This window comes from Neofelis nebulosa, chromosome 14, assembly GCF_028018385.1.
Source record: "Neofelis nebulosa isolate mNeoNeb1 chromosome 14, mNeoNeb1.pri, whole genome shotgun sequence".
Taxonomy (NCBI): Eukaryota; Metazoa; Chordata; class Mammalia; order Carnivora; family Felidae; genus Neofelis; species Neofelis nebulosa.
The window spans coordinates 60,962,471-60,980,552 of NC_080795.1; the positions used below are offsets into that span (position 1 = coordinate 60,962,471).

Consider the following 18,082-nt stretch of genomic DNA (forward strand, 5'->3'; position numbering starts at 1 on the left):
AGCCCTCTGTCCTCCAATGTGGAAAAGTTTTCAAAGTATGTTTCTCAGCTGTCATCCAGACATTTCTTGCCTTTATCCAGAAATTTACTTTGTTATTTGTTTCTTAGATTCTTTGTTTTCCTCTCAGTTTTCTTTTTTGCTGTAGTGAAGCATGGAGTGTGTAGGAAGTACATTTTGTGAGGCTCCACAGGTGTTTACCCTCATATTTGTTGCATTAATCTAGCAATATAATTCTCTCTTTAAATTTTTTTAAGCCAACGTGGGGGCTCAAACTGATGATCCCAAGATTAAGAGTTGTGTGCTTTTCCAACTGAGCCAGCCAGGCACCCTAGTAAGATAATTCTTGATTGAAGATCATTTCACTTAATTCCCCTGGAGTCTCTTAATTGTTTATAAGGCCCTAGGGGAAGCAAACAGATTTGAGTTTCATTTGTCCAACAGGGAGGGTGATTTTCTTTTAAAGCAAATATTAAATTCAAGAGTAAAAAATCCAAAATAACATTCTCTTTAAGATAGACTATGAATATCTGATTTAAAACGTGTCTAGGGGTGCCTGGGTGGCTCAGTCGGTTAAGCGTCTGACTTCGGCTCAGGTCATGATCTCGCAGTCCGTGGGTTCGAGCCCCGCATCGGGCTCCGTGCTGACAGCTCAGAGCCTGGAGCCTGTTTCAGATTCTGTGTCTCCCTCTCTCTCTGACCCTCCCCCATTCATGCTCTGTCTCTCTCTGTCTCAAAAATAAATAAATGTTAAAAAAAAATGTTTTTTTAATGAATAAACTTTAAAAATAAATAAATAAATAAATAAATAAATAAATAAAACGTGTCTAAAGGGGGGGCTCCTGGGTGGCTCAGTTGCTAAGCATCCGACTTCAGCTCAGGTCATGATCTTAACATTTTGTGAGTTCGAGCCCCGCATCGGGCTCTGTGCTGACAGCTCAGAGCCTGGAGGCTGCTTCAGATTCTGTGTCTCCCTCTCCCTCTGTTCCTCCCCCACTCACACTCTGTCTCTCTCTCAAAAGTAAACATTAAAAAAATTTTTTTTAAAAGGTGTCTAAAGGGTCACCAGAATTTAAAATAACAGATTATGTAGTAAATACATTTTATATTTTGTTTATAAAATGTTTTAAGGGCCGATTCTATTAGGAATTGAATAACCAAGTCATCTTTTTCAGCCCTTTTCTCAAGTGTTTTAATCATCCATCAGACCAAAATTACAGTGTTTCTGTGCTGAGATCTTGAAGTATAATATGGAAAAGGTGGGATCTGCCCATTAGCCCCTGACTTTGTGCTGCCTGTGACACCTCTGAGTAGCGGTTCTTAATCTGTATCGTTAGAGTGTCATGATCAGGTATGAAGTACATCATGAATAAATTCTTGTTAATGACTAAAATAACTGCTCTTAAATTTGAGACCATTTAAATTTTTCTACAGAAATATTATTCTCAGTTGAATTCAGAGATGTTTTTCTGGATCAACAGTGAAGTTCTAGCTTTAACGACAGTTGGAACAACACACGGGGGTAGGCAAGCCAGCTTAGTGCTTGGGTTGTCCTTTCATGTTTCTGTTTTTTCTTAACAGGAACATTTTTTAAAAAGAAGGCAAAGATACTGGGAAAAAGTGAATATAGCTGTATAGTTCCTGTGAAGAAGAAAAAAATTCGTCAACAATGATAAGAGGATTACTGGGTCAAATGTAGACAAAGTGATAAAGTAGGTGAAATGATATTTTCAATATGCTAAAATGCATAACTATTAGGTATTTCTCTTTTTAACAAAGCTTAATGTGATATTGTTATTAATAAGTACATATATATTTGTTTTTTTTATTCATGGTTCCGGACTCACAGCTCCCAAAAAACCGTTGGAACTTCCTAAGTAATGAGAGCTTAAAGGTGTCTTTTATGTTAATGAGATGGTTTTGGAAAACATCTAAGGATGGCATCTGGTTACCTTTGGAGCCAATCCTGTGATGGGAGGGTTGGAACTTTAAGTCTCCACCCCACCCCCAACCTTTGGGGAGGGGAGAGAGAGGAGAATGGGCACTGATTCAATCAATCATGCTCATGTAATAAAGCCTCTATAAAACCCCACAAGGACAGGGTTTGGAGAGCTTCCGGGTTAATAAACAGGTGGAGACTGGAGAGAGTGACCCACCTGGAGAGGGCTTGCAAGGTCCTGCCCTTTCCCCGTACTTTTCCCTGTACATCTCTTCCATCTGGCTGCTTCTGAGTTAATAGCCTTTTATAATGAACTTGCAGTAAGTAAAATGTTTCTCTGGGTTCTCTGAGTCACTCTAGCAAATTAATTGAATGGAGAAGAGTGTCATGGGAATTTTAAGATTTATAGCCAGACGTCAGAAGAGCAGGTAACAGCCTGTATGGGTCTGAAGTGTGTTGTGAGGGGAGAGGAGGTAACAGTCTTGAAGGACTGACCCCTTAACCCGTGGGATCTGATGCTATCTATCTCCAGGTAAATAATGTCAGAGTTGAGTTGAATTGTTGGTGTCAGAGCACTGCTTATTCTATGTGTAAAAACTACCTCTGCCAATACACATTGAAATTGGGTCCAGGAACCCAAAATACTTACTTACCAGTGCTATCTAGTCACCTAATAAGAGTGTCTGAACTGGAGAGCTAGAAAAGTCAACTTATTTTTATAAAATAGTAATTTTTTCAATTAACATATTAAAAATACAATGTACTACAAAATATAGTATTCAATATTTTAAAACTTTGATATTAGTCATATTACCTTAAGAAATATCTTAACGAAAGGATCTCCTATCTTTGTACTACAATTCTTTTGTGAACAGTGCCCTCATAACACCACCCCAGATATCCTTAACACTACTTGCTTTATTTTTTCTACAATAACTTAGGGAAGAGGGCATGGCACCATGTATACACATGCGATTGTAATCCGTTTTGCAGTTTGGGGAAAAGAAAATGTTGACAACCCCTGCTTTAGAGGGTAGCTGCTAGCTTTGTTGGGGATAAAGGTAGAGTACATGTGCTTTTGAACTCTGAAGTTTGCCAGACTCAACAACAGTGTTTCAGAAAATTGCTGTTTTTTATGAACACTTCAAAAAGAAGTATTTGTAGTTGAGTTTGGGGAGGATTCTGTATTATCTACATTTTCGAAGCCCCACAGCCATTTCTCATCCCCCCCAAGTATGTAAATTGAAGCTAGAAGTCATTAAAGAACAGCCAAGTTTCAAAAGTAAAAAGATTTCCTGTTTTCTATTTATGCATAGAGTTAAGATATTATATTTTATGTCTTTGCCTTTAATAAGGCAAGTTGGCTGTGATTTGACAGGTTTAATTAATAGATTTTCATGAATGGAGAGAATGAATAGTTTGTATTGTTTAAAATGTTATAAAAATATGTCATTGTGCTGTAACTTTTCTTAAGAATTCTTAGTTTAGATGTAAATGAGAAAATACAGTAATTTGGTGTAACTCTATATAATTTCAGATCCAGAACTAAGTAGGAATAAAGGCAAAGGATTGGGTGTCTGGACTGAGCTTAGGAACTGATTTCTCATATGGACCTAGATTGGTGGCCTCTGAACATTTAATCATATATCCTTGTCAGTAAAAGAATTTTGTGTCTACCTATAAATGTATGTTTATAAACCATGTAGATTTATTACTGTACATTATAAAATATACACAGGAAAAAAAACCCAAAATGTAAAGGATGGTGAAGATAAAATATTGTAAAATCTTTGCCATTAAAGGGCTTCATTAGCTAATATTTCAAGACATAAGGTTTATCAATAATACTGAATATGAATCCATTTGAAGTACTTTTTTTTTAATTTTATATTTTTAAAATTTACATCCAAATTAGCATATAGTGCAACAATGATTTCAAGAGTAGATTCCTTAGTGCCTCTTACCCATTTAGCCCATCCCCCCTCCCACAACCCCTCCAGTAACCCTCAGTTTGTTCTCCATATTTGTGAGTCTCTTCTGTTTTGTCCTCCTCCCTGTTTTTATATTATCTTTGTTTCCCTTCCCTTGTGTTCATATTTTTTGTCTCTTAAAGTCCTCATATGAGGGAAGTCATATGATTTTTGTCTTTCTCTGACAAATTTAACTTAGCATAATACCCTCCAGTTCCATCCACATAGTTGCAAATGGCAAGATTTCATTATTTTTGATTGCTGAGTAATACTCCATTGTATATATATACCACATCTTTTTTATCCATTCATCCATTGATGGACATTTGGGCTCTTTCCATACTTTGGCTATTGTTGATAGTGCTGCTATAAACATTGGGGTGCATGTGTCCCTTCGAAACAACACACCTGTATCCTGTGGATAAATGCCTAGTAGTGCAATTGCTGGGTCGTAGGGTAGTTCTATTTTTAATTTTTTGAGGACCCTCCATACTGTTTTCCAGAGTGGCTGCACCAGCTTGCATTCCCACCAACAATGCAAAAGAGAGCCTCTTTCTCTGCATCCTCGCCAACATCTGTTGTTGCCTGAGTTGTTAATGTTAGCCATTCTGACAGGTGTGAGGTGGTATCTCATTGTGGTTTTGATCTGTATTTCCTGATGATGAGTGATGTTGGGTATTTTATCAAGTGTCAGCTGGCCACCTGGATGTCTTCTTTGGAGAAGTGTCTATTCATGTCTTTTGCCCATTTCTTCACTGGATTATTTGTTTTTTGGGTGTTGAGTTTGATAAGTTCTTTATAGATTTTGGATACTAACCCTTTATCTGATATGTCATTTGTAAATATCTTCTCCCATTCGTCAGTTGCCTTTTAGTTTTGCTGATTGTTTCCTTCACTGTACAGAAGATTTTTATTTTGATGAGGTCCCAGTAGTTCATTTTTGCTTTTGTTTCCCTTTCCTCCAGAGACGTGTTGAGTAAGAAGTTGTGAAGTACTTTTTTTTTTTGGATACAGTATACTTTATTGATGGTACATGATAAGGTAGGGCTCCCCAAGCCCCTCCCCTTCTTCAGGGGGTCTGGGATGGAAACTGGAGGTCAGGAGATTCTCAAGTGTGTTGGGTACTGAACTGGGGCAAGGAATCCCTAGCAGCTGAGGGCCTCTCTCTTCTTCTTCCTCTTGCTGGGGCTGGTGATCCAGGGGGCTTTTACTCCTTGGAGGCCATGTGGACCATAAGATCCACCACCTGGTTGCTGTAGCCAAATTCATTGTCATACCAGGAAATGAGCTTGACAAAGTGGTCACTGAGCGCAATGCCAGCCCCAGCGTCGAAGGTGGAAGAGTGGGTGTCACTGTTAAAGTCGCAGGAGATGACCTGGTCCTCAGCATAGCCCAGGATGCCCTTGAGGGGGCCCTCTGATGCCTGCTTCACCACCTTCTTGATGTCTTTGTATTTGGCAGCTTTCTCCAGGAGGCAGGTCAGATCCACGATGGACACATTGGGGGTGGGGACACAGAAGGCCATGCCAGTGAGCTTCCCATTCAGCTCAGGGATGACCTTGCTCACAGCCTTGGCAGCACCAGTAGAAACAGGAATGATGTTTTGGGCAGCCCCTCGGCCATCATGCCACAGCTTCCCAGAGGGGCCATCCATGTCTTCTGGGTGGCGGTGATGACCTGGACTGTGGTCATGAGTCCCTCCGCGATGCCAAAGTGTTCATGGATGACCTTGGCCAGAGGGGCCAGGCAGGTGGTGGCGCAGGAGGCATTGCTGACAATCTTGAGGGAGTTGTCATACTGCTCATGGTTCACACCCATCACAAACACGGGGGCATCAGCAGAAGGGGCAGAGATGATGACCCTCTTGGCCCCCCCCTTCAAGTGAGCCCCAGCCTTCTCCATGGAGGCGAAGACCCCAGTGGACTCCACAACATACTCAGCACCAGCATCACCCCATTTGATGTTGGCGGGATCTCGCTCCTGGAAGATGGTGATGGGCTTTCCATGGATGGCGCGTTTCCCATTCTCAGCTTTGACTGTGCCGTGGAATTTGCTGTGGGTGGAATCATACTGGAACATGTAGACCATGTAGTTGAGGTCAATGAAGGGGTCATTGATGGTGACAATGCCCACTTTGCCAGAGTTAAAAGCAGCCCTGGTGACCAGGCACTCCAATAGGGCCAAATCCGTTGACTCCAACCTTCACCATCGTGTCTTGGGGACGCGGCTGGCACTGCACCAGAAGATGCCGCTGTCTGTCGAACGGGGAGGAGCAGAGAGCCGTGAAGTACTTTTTACGATTGCATTTTTTGTGAGAACTTACTAGATCATTGGTTTTCCTTTATAATATTTATGACAATGTATAGGGGGAAAAAAGAGTATACTAAGAGTAGGCTGTGTTAATACATATTTGTCAAATATGTGAAAATGAAGTCAAGTCTATCAGAAAGGATAGCCATAGCTTCTCATCCAGTTTCCAGACCTAAACCAGTTCAGAGGCCCAGAGCCCTTCAATTTAAGGGGAGGCTGGGTTCTCTTGGGGAAGGTCCCTGAAGCATTGCTGTAAGTTTCCCTGTGGCCATTTTCTAGAGTGAATGTGCATTGGGAAATAGAAACACCCAGACTTTTGGGGGATTATTAGATACTGGTTCTCAACTGATGCTAACTGCTAGGGACCCATATGTTGCTGGTCTGACATTCAAAGTGGAGATTTATGGTGGTCAGGTGATAAGTTGAGTTATAGGCTCAGTTTGAATCACAGTGGGCTCAGTGGGCCCATGAGCCCTCCCCATGTTTTTCCCCCAGTTCCAGAATGTATTATTGTTAAAAACATATTAGGCAACCATATTAGCTCCCTACTTATGGACTAAGGGTCATTAGGTTATGAAGAGTCAAGGGGAAGCTATTGGAATTCCTCCTCTCTACCAGGATGGTAAACCAAAAGAATAGGACGTGTTGGATTACAGAGACTACAATCATCATTAAACATTTGATTGATGCAGAAGTGTTGGTTCCTATTACATCTCAATTTAACTCATCTATTCGGTCTGTGCAGAAGGCAGATGGACTTTAAAGCATAACTACATTATTTTAATGTTGATCAGAAGGTGACTCATTTGAAGCAGCCCTTCCAGATGTATTTCCTTTGCTGGAACAAATCCACACAGCTCCTTAAATGTAATATGGAAAATGCACCCCCCCCCCCACCATTTTTAGTTATTTGCTAGGACCACCAAAAGCAGTTTGTTTTTCCCTGACAGAGTCCACAGCACGACTTCACCATCTTGCTTCATGCTACGTCAGCTTACCTGCTCTTAGCCATAATATAGTCTGCAGAGATCTTGATCATCTTGACATTGCATAAAATATCACACTGACCCATGACATTGATGGAATTATGCAAATTGAATTTGATGAACAGGATGTAGCAAGTACTACAAATATCTTTGTGAAGCTTTATGAACCAGGGGGTGGGAAGATAGACCCTATGAAAATTCAGGGGTCTGCCACCTCAGTAAAGTTTCTGAGAGTCCAGTGATCTTTAGCATGTCAAAATACCCTCTTAGCCGCACATTGCCACACCACAACCATGTATCACTCAACAAACAAACAAACAAACAAACAAAACAGGACATGGTGGGGGCGGTGCAGGGCACAAAATCTTGGTAGGCTATTTTGAGTATTGGAGGCAAAGCATGCCACATTTTAATATGTTACTTTGACCCAATTACTAAGTAACCCATAGCACTGGGAGTTTGAATGGAAACTAGAGCAAAATAAAGCTCTGCAGCAAATCTAGCTTCACTGCAAGCTGTTTTTCTGCTTGGGCCACCAGATCCAATGATACTTGTGTCTGTAGGCATGTGGAGTCTCTGGCAAGTACCATAGAAGAATCATGGCACATACTTCTAAGGTTTTGAAGAAAATGCATATCCTCTTTTGCAGATAACGATTATCCTTTGACAGAGTGCCATAAGCCTATTTCTGGGTCCTGATAAAGAACTAGCCATAGGACATCAAATGACCAGGCAACCTGAACTTCCTGTAATTAACTGGATGTCATCTGCCCATTAAACCATGAGGTTGGGCATGTCCGTGAAGTGGAAATGGTGCATAAGAGATCAGACTTAAGCAGGTCCATCATGTACAAGTAAGGTGCATGACTGAGTCTCTCACACTCCTCTGAAACCAAACTGTGCTGTATTGTCTCCTTTCCCCCAACTCATGACCTCAAGGAATTTTGTTATGATCAGTTGACTGAAAAGGAAAAAAAACCCGAGCCTGGTTTATAGGTGTTTTCACACTATATGCTGCCCCAAACCAAAAGTGCGTAACTGCAACATTAAAGCCCCATTCACTGATGGCCCAGAAAGATGGCAATGAAGGGAAATTCCCTTATTGCCAGAACTTTGAACAATACATCTAGTTGTCCACTTTGGATTCCGAAATGGTCAGAATCATAGAACTGCACTGATTTATAAGCAGGTACTTATAAGCAGGTACTTAATGGCTTACCTAGATAGTTAAGGGTTTGGCAAGAATCAGATTGGAAGATTTGTGGGAAAGATGTCTGGTGAAGAGGTCTGTGAATAGATTTTTCACAATGATCACAGAGTATAAAGATATATGTGTGTCAATTGAATGCCCATCAATAGGTATTTATTGTATAGGATGCTCTCAGTAATCAGGTGGACAAAGGTGCACTTTCTATAAATGTCAGCCTCTTCCCCTGCCAATTGAGTGCTTATTCGTTGGACTCATGAACAAAGTAGTTATGGTGGCAGCAATGGACACTATACATGGGCTTCAACAACATAGCTGACCTAGCTACCATTACTGTGAGTACCTAACATGCCAGAGACCAATACTGAGTCCTTAGTATGGCCCCATCCCTGGGGGAGTAGAGGGAAGGAACCAATGAGCTACTTGGTGGTAGGTTGATTACACTGTGTCCTTTCCATCATGACAGGAATAGAAATGCATCCTTAGTGAAGCCAAGCCTATTCTGTATACGGATTTCCTTCTCTTTCCCATAATGCTTCTGCCAGCATCGCCTAACAAAATGCTTTAGTTGCCATCTTGGTATTCCACTGACATTGCTTCTGGTCAAGGAATTTGTGGTATTAAATGATCTTGCTATATAAACATAATTATTTAGGGGCACTTGGGTGGCTCGGTCAGTTAAGCATCCAACTTCAGCTCAGGTCATGATCTCATAGTTGGTGAGTTTGAGCCTTGAGTCGGGCTTTGTGCTGACAGCTCAAAGCCTGGAGCCTGCTTTGGATTCTGTGTCTCCCTCTCTCTCTGCCCCTCCTTTGCTCACAATCTGTCTCTCTGTCTCTCAAAAATAAATAAAAATGTTAAAAAAATTAAACATAATTATTTACAGTGCCAATTTGGAGACAACACTTGTAAAGAATAGATATTCTCTTATAAGATGTAATATAAGCTTTGAATCAGAGACCAATGTATGGTTGCCTCTCCCATAACTAGAATACATGGGTACGAGAATTAAGGAACAGTAGAAGTAGATCCTCCCACTGTCTCATAAACAACTCAGAGAATTTTTGCTTCCTTCTCCCCACAACTTTGAGCTCTGCTGGCTAGGAGGTCCTGTGTCCAAAGGAGGAATACCTCTACCAAGGACACAACAATAATTCCATTGCTTTGGAAGATAATACTGACACCAGGTCAACTGGGGATTTCTTTCTTATGTTTCTGAACCAACAGGCAATGAAAGGAGTTACTCTACTGATGGAATGATTGATCCTAGTTTCCAAGAACAAACTGGATTGCTGTTATAGAATGAGAGTGGGAAGGACTATTTCTGCAATCTAGGAAAGTCTCTAAGATGCCTCTTAGTGTTTCTATGTCCAGTAGTCAAGGTTAATAGAAACTACTACAGGCAAAGGGAGGCAGATCTGTGTATTCACAGACCTTCAAGAATGAAGGTTTTGTTACCTCACCAATGAAGAAACAAATTGAGATTCTGACTGAGGTCAAAGGAAATATGGAACAGGTGGTTGCAGTAGCCAGCCTCTAAGATAGTGCCCAAAGATGTTCACTTCCTGGAATTCATAAGCTGTATGTCCTCTCCCACACTGGACAGAGCTGACCTGTGTAAACATAGGATATTACTATTATGGAAGTGATGGTGTGTGACTTCTGAAGCTAGGTCATAAAAACATGATGGCTTCCATATTGTTTTCTTGGATTATTTGCTCTGGGGGGAAGCCAGCTCCCATGCTGCGAGGCTTTTTGAGTAGCCCTACCAAGAATTCCATGTGGAGAGGAGAGGATTTCTCCTGCAATCAGCCAGCATCATTTTATTAGCAGTGTGAGCGAGCCATCTTAGAAGTAGGTCCTCTAGCCCTCCTCAAGCCTTCTGATGACAGCAGTCTAGCTAACACCTTGACTGTGATTTCACAGAGGGCAGAACCACTCAGTTAAGCCACTCCTGAATTCCTGGCCCACAGAACCTATGTGAGATAAACATTTGTTGTTGTTGTAAGTCACTAAGTTTTGGAGTAATTTGTTATGCAGCAAAAGATAACTAATACAAGTGGAAGAAGGAAGTTTAAAATATCAACTATGGCCTTTTGACCAGTTACATAAATTATGTCTCTAATGGCAATGATTATTTTCTTCCTTGCTTGTTATATGCGTACACATCTATATCTATGTGTATTACACATAAGTACATTAGTAATATATTAATGTAATATAAGTAATATAAATATAGGTGCTTATACATTATGTATGCGTATACATTATATATGATAGTATAATATACTTACACATGCACACTATTTTCTCTCTTCCTTTCCCTAGTTTATATGAGTGTTTTGTTTCTCTTTTAAATTTTTTTTAAAGTTTATTTTATTTATTTTGAGAGAGCGAGAGAGAGAGAGCACAAGAGGGGGAGGGTCAGAGAGAAAGAGAGACAGAATCCCAAGCAGGGTCTGCAACATCAGCACAGAGCCCAGGGCGGGGCTTGAACTCATGAACTGTGAGATCATGACCTGAGCCGAGATCAAGAGTCAGATGTTTAACCGACTGTGCCACCCAGATACCCCTTTGTTTGTTTATTTGATGTTAACTTTACTGTTTAACCTTTAGGTAACAGGATTTCATGTGGGACAGAGACAGAAATGGAGGGGTGAGCAGTATAGCTCAGAGATAGCTACAGTGACCATTAGGACTTTGTATCTTCTCATGTTGTAAAGAAGGTGCAAACATCTTCATTTGTATGAAGGATCATTGCATCACATTAGGTGAAACAGGGAGTTGTTTGTTACATGAAAGTTGAAATGTATACAGAAGGGGGCATATGGATGCTGAATAGCCAAAGGGGTTTATCATCCAGCTCCAAGCCCACTTTTCTACGCTCTCCGTGGTGATGATGGAGCCAGAGCTCTGCAAACCACAGTTCTCCAGGGACACCTGCTTTCTCTTAGATTCTGCCAATGCGGGGTGCCACAGGCAGGACCTGAAAGGAATGTGGAGGAAAAAAGAACATGCTTCTTCCTGTGAGTTTACCGTAGATTCCTTGAGGTTCTTACAAGTGTCACTGCTTTAGCAGCAGCTGTTTCTTTCTTACCAATGATCCCTAAATCCAATGTGCAACGCTTACAGAAAGAGCTGTATTACCTCCACCCCTCTCCCTCAGCCAGGTATCCAGACATCAGCACTAGCTGGCTGGAGCCCATTCTTCTGAGGTCTGTCTGGGAAGCAGCACTGTGGGGCCCCTCCTATGGGCTGCGAGACGTCAGCGCCAATAGATTAAAGCCTACCTCCTCAGAGGTTTCAGCTTCACAGGACTCCTTCTCCAAGCTTCTAAGTTTTAATAAGTCTAACCTCTTCCCTTTCTCCCCTTGCCCTAAAAACAGAAGCTGCTTCATGCAGTTGCTACCCCTAGAATCCTTAGAGTTCTCTTTTTAGCTAGTTACCTGGTTGACTACTTGATACCTATTCATACCTGTATACTTTTTATTTTATTTTATTTTTTTAAACTTTTTTCCCAGTTTTTTTTCATGTTTATTTATTTTTGACAGACAGAGCATGAGCGGGGGAGGGGCAGAGAGAGAGGGGAGACACAGAATCCGAAGCAGGCTCCAGGCTCTGAGCTGTCAGCACAGAGCCCGATGCGGGGTCGAACTCACAGACTGTGAGATCATGACCTGAGCTGAAGTCGGATGCTCAACCGACTGAGCCACCCAGGTACCCCTATTCATACCTGTTTAGATTAGATTTTCTCTATGCACATAATTGGTGTGCTTCCTCTTTCCTGACTGGACCCTGATCTAACAGACCCTGATCTAATTAGCCAGCCTGATTCACGTGCCCATTCAGGAAGTAGGGAGAAGAGGTCAGCTCTATTCAAATTATATAGACTGGGAGTGGATAAAGGATGGTTCCCCAAAGAAAGACATAGGTACTATTACAAAGAGAGGTAGGCAAAAAATATATTAAGATAGACTTTAAAGTTGACAAAATACTGTCTCACAACCTTTCTCTGCCTTCAAAAAACCTTCTTAATAAAATCACTAGAAACGTAAAAAGACAAATGCAAGTGAGATGCCATTTCACAGCTACCACGATGGTTATAAGCAAACAGAAAAATAAGAAGTGTTGTCAAAGATGTGGAGAGGGGCACCTGGATAAGTGTTGGATTCTTGATTTTGGCTCAGGTCATGATCTCACAGTTAATGGGATCGAGCCCCACCTGAGGCTCTGCACTGACAGCACAGAGCCTGCTTGGGATTCTCACTCCCTCTCTCTCTGCCCCTGCCCTGATTACGCTCTCTCCCTCTCAAAATAAATAAATAAACATTAAAAATTAAAAAAAAAAAAGATGTGGAGAAATTGGAACCTGCATTCATTGCTGGTGGGAATGTAAAATAGTGCATCTGCTTTGAAAAACCATCTGGCAGTTAAACACAAAACTACCATGTATCTAGCAATTCCACTCCTAAGCATTACCCAAGAGAAATGAAGACCTATGTCCATGCAAAAACTTACATGGAAAACTCATAGTGGCATTATTCATAATACCAAAAACTAGAGACTGACTGAGCCATCCAGGAGCCCCTGTATACTTTGAATGGGTGAATTGTGCTATGTGAATTATATCTCAAGAAAGATGTTTTTAAAAGTATATACCATAGAGGGGTGCCTGGGTGGCTCACACAGTCAAGCATCTGACTCTTGATTTATGCTCAGGTCATGTTCTAGCAGTTCCTGGGTTCGAGCCCTGGATCAGCCTCTGTGCTGGCAGCATGGAGCCTAGTTGGGATTCTCTCTCTCCATCTCTCTGTCCCTCCCCTGCTTGTTCTCTATGTCTCTCTCAAAATAAATAAAAATAAAATAAAAGCAAATAAATTATACACCATGGGGGGGGGCACATGGCTGGCTTAGTCGGTTGAGCTCCTGACTTAGGCTGGTTCATGAGTTCGAATCCCCCATTGGGCTTGCTGCTGTCAGCGCAGAGCCTGCTTCAGATCCTCTGTTCCCCTCTCTTTCTGCCCCTCCCCTACTCATGCCTGTTCTCTCTCTCTTTCTCAAAAAAAAAAAAAAGTATATACCATAAGTATATATTACCTAGTTATTCATGAATTAGTCATGTGCCTGAATGAATTGAACAGAATATACCCCTGCACCTTAGATGTTTTTAGTGGCAGCTAAAGAAAAAAAGATAATGTATGAATGTTTCCATTTTCTTTCAAGGAAACAAATTATTGACAAGCTGTTTGGGTGCTAATGCTTCATTTCTGATTCTCCTATGAATTAATCTCAGGTGGCTCTCTGCCAGCTGGCTAATGCTCACTGTCCTCTCCCTGATGTGGTCAGAAAGATGCCATCTGTTCCTTCAGCTGCCAAAATGTTACAAATTATCTAAACCTTTCTCCAGGTAGCAAATGCTGAAAAGGTACGTCTTCCAAATGCTCATTACTTTGCACAACTATCTTACAATGATGTTTTGTGCAACTTGATGTGAAAATGATAATCCCTATGTGATGAAATATTTTGATCTCCAAAACTGAATTTCCACACGTGACACTTTCACATGGTGAGCAACATGAGCAGGATGTCATTTAGCAATGTGATGTTATGACAGATATAGTGGCACGTACAGAGTTTTCCATATTCAGAAAGAGCAGAGGCATGAAAAGAAACTGTCAAGCAATGGCAGGGGAGTTTAGAAGACCCATGTTTATTGTTAGCATGTAGTGTCCACATTTGTGGTTTCTTAAATGGTGGTGAGCCCGGAGAGTGGGTCAGGTGGGTAGCATGACAGTGATGCTGACAGCTTCTGGGTTTTTCTGTCTCATCACCACTTCCTAAAACACTCAGATCTGTTACTAGGCCTTTCTTTGGTTAAACACCAAAGCCTTTTTTAAAACTAACTAATTAATTAATTTTTATTTATTTATCTATCTATTTATTTACTTTTTAGAGAGAGAATGCACGTGTGCAAGTGGGTGAGGGGTCAAGAGAGAGGGTGAGAGAATCTCAAGCAGGCTCTGCATCCAGCAGAGATCATGACCTCAGATCATGACCTGAGCTGAAACCAAGAGACAGACACTTAACTGACTAAGCCACCCAGGCACCCCTCAAAAGCCTTTTTGTTATTCTACCCTTGTTTTCTAGTAGGGCTTGACATAATTTCTGGCACCCAGGTACTTAGTAAACGTTGAATGGGTGAGTGAATAAATGAATGAGTGAAATTGAACTGGATGAAATGAACCCTTTTATTATACCTGTATCCAGGGTCTCCAGCCTTCCTAACTCGTGGCTGTCAGTATCACCATTTCGCTTCTGTATGACAAAATAAAGGCCATCTAACTTAGCTTGCCAATACAGGACACACATTGCTCAGAACTTTGTTCCTTGAGCACTTTGGAATTTGGAAATAGCCATCAGTTAGGGAAAAAAGAAAAACAAATGTCCATTTTGGTGAAAAGGAAGAAATGTTTAGAAATATGTTGGTTGGAAAATATGTACACTAACTGAAATATTGTTAAGTTTATCTGCCTCTAAACATTATTTACTACTTTTCTCTTCATTGCTTTATGAATTATTCTGATAGAGGTAATCTAATGTGTGTGTATGGGGAGCACTGAGAGAGACTGCTTGCATGTGCACATGTATACACTCTCTTGCATATAAAACACATTTTTTTTTTTTTTTAGAACAAGTGTGGTTACAGTGCAAGGCTACTGGCTGGGTCCCTCATCAATCCTACAGTTCTGTTTCCCAGAGAGCATTACTAATGGTAGGGCAAAGGTACACTGTCTTTCCTTTCTGTCTCTGTTGACCAAAACCAGCTGATTGTAAGGGGGCCATCATCAGACCACGCTCAAAATTACTGTCTGATTCAGTGTCCTTTCAACGGTGTCTTTATGCTTTGCACTGATACACACGCTCCTCTGACCCCCTGGGAGGACAGCCCTTACCACCCCCACCACTTCTCACTGCAATGAGAAAGGACTTGAGCCTCTCTGAATGTCACAGACCGTCATCATGTATCTGGTCCCTACCACATTCTGGCTGAACACACTCTAGACCATCTGAATCTTTCCTTAAGGACTTTGGTGAAGTGACAGATGAGGGAGGAGAGAATGACACTGCTAAAGCAAAAAAGGGAAAAGGTGGTCAGAAATAGGTATAGATACCATCAACACGAGAAGCAGAATGCTTCATCCTTACTGTGCATCAGAGTCATTTGGGGTAAAAAAAGAAACCCAAATAGATGCTCAACCCCCAAGCCCCCTCCCCCAAGAGATTTAGATTCCTTTAGTGTGGTGTAGAATCCAGATATTTATTTATTTATTTATTTATTTATTTATTTATTTATTTATTTTTACATACATACATACATACTAGATTACTGGTTTATTACACAAGGACGTACCCAGGAACAGTCAGATGGAAGAGGTGCATAGGGCAAGGTATGGGGAACATGCAGGAGCTTCCATACTCTGAGTATTGCACCCTCCCCCAACCTCCACGTGTCCACCACCTGGGAAATTACCCATTTGTGTAATTTCAGTGTGCCTCACATGAGGAACCAGATTGAGAACCTCTGGTATGGGAGTCAGGCAGTTTCAGGTCCAAACAATCAATGCAGCTTCTCTCCACCTCAGATTTCTTGTGGGTAAAACAGAGTTGATACAGACTGTAAATAAATCAGTGTCTGGTACTTAGTGTATGTTCAATAGAAAGTGCATAGGTCATAATGGAATACTACACAGCCATTAGAACTTGTATGTTGGAAGGCTGCTTAATGATCTAAGAAAATAAGTGTTTGTTCCCTTACCCCCATTCTCCACCCACCCAACTTCCGCAGGCACAGACACGGGCCCTATTTTCCTTCCTAAGGAAAACATTATGATTCAGAACTGCTTTTCTCATCCCTTCGCTGCAAACTTGTCTCTAATGAGATGTTTCCAAAAATCAAATGAGACTCTCTAAGAGAGATGCCTGAGCTTCTGAATATTTTAAAAGTTTCCCAAGTGATTCTACTATGTAGCCAGGGTTCAAGAGCACTAATGGAACAGTGCATTTCAAACTTTGGTTTGCACAAGAATCATTTGGAGATTTTATTAAAACTCAGATTTCTGGGTCTTTCCTTAGAGAGTCTGATTCAGTGGGTCTGGGGTAGGGCCCAGAATTTGCATTTTTAGCAAGCTCTCAGCTCCTCTGACCAGCGGCAGCATTAGCATCAGCTGGGAGCTCGTTAGAAATGCAAATCCTAAACCCTGCCCCAGAACTACCAATCAAAAATCTCTGGGTGTGGGGTCCAGAAACTTCTGTTTCAATAAGCTCCCCAGGTGATTCTTATGCATGCTAAAATTTAGGAACCACCCATCTAGATAAAAGCAGAATAATAGAGTAGTCCTAGAGATGGCGGTTCCAGGAACTGGGACCATCATCAGGATTTCAAATGTTTGCTAGAGGAACCACTGGAGAAACCACAGAGTGAGTGTAAGAGAGAAGTTGGTCCTCCGAGGAAACTCGGGTGCCATTAGCAAAATAAGGGGAAAGGATGTTAGGTAAAGAAAAGTAGCTATCCCCTACAAATGTGGAGGGATAGGGGGCCACAGCGTGTTTGAGAATTAAATAAAATCATGCACGCCAAAATGTTTCTCAGCACCTGGCATGTAAGTATTTAGTGAATTCTATAAATTCCTCTTTCAAAGCAGCATGTTGTGAGCACTCAGTATAATTAGAGTAGGAAATATGACCTTTATGTTTCTGGTGTTAAAAGATGATTAAAGAAAACCGTTTGGGTGATACAAACTTCAACACTTCGTGAAGCAGACAGTCTCCTTCTGGAGAAGTGCAAAATGGGGCGGAAGACAGAAGACTTGTACAGGGTAAAGAGTAAAGAACAAGGAAGAGAAAAATATCTGATTGGCTGGGGCCTCATAGTCAACTGTGTTTGGGGTGAGAAGGATCAAGGAAAGAAGTAGAGTCCAGAGTTGGCTTGGTGTCTGGGGATTGGTTGACGGGATGTACGGTGTTATGGGGTCAAGCAGAAGGTTTATAGGGACATGGAAGTTATCTGAGCTTCATTTCGCTGGGTGTGGCACCCTGGGCAGGAGCGGCTCCATCTTTGGCCTAGAAACTTATTTTAACATTGGGTTTTATGTTTAGGTCTATGATCCATCTCAAATTAATTTTTGTGTATGAAATGCAGGGTCAAATTTCTTTTTTTGATTTTTTATATGGATATATCCATTTGTTACAGCAGCCTTTAAAACTTGCCTCATTAAATTAACTTGGTTCCTATTTTCTTCTTGATACTTCATTTTGTTTTTATTTATTTTTTAATTTATTATTTTTTAAATTTACATCCAAATTAGTTAGCTTATAGTGCAACAATGATTTCAGGAGTAGATTTGTAAGTGCCCCTTACCCATTTAGCTCATCCCCCCTCCCACAACCCCTCCAGTAACCCTGTTTATTCTCCATATTTAAGAGTCTCTTATGTTTTGTTCCCTCCCTGTTTTTATATTGTTTTTGTTTCCCTTCCCTTGTGTTCATATTTTGTCTCTTAAAGTCCTCATATGAGTGAAGCCATATGATATTTGTTTTTCTCTGACTGATTAATTTCACTTAGCATAATACCCTCCAGTTCCATCCACATAGTTGAAAATGGCAAGATTTCATT

General features: G+C 41.1%; 1 pseudogene; it reads right to left on the reverse strand.

Moving 5' to 3' along the window:
• Positions 1–4,901: 4,901 nt before the first annotated feature.
• Positions 4,902–6,130, reverse strand: LOC131494467 (glyceraldehyde-3-phosphate dehydrogenase-like; annotated as a pseudogene).
• Positions 6,131–18,082: the final 11,952 nt, after the last annotated feature.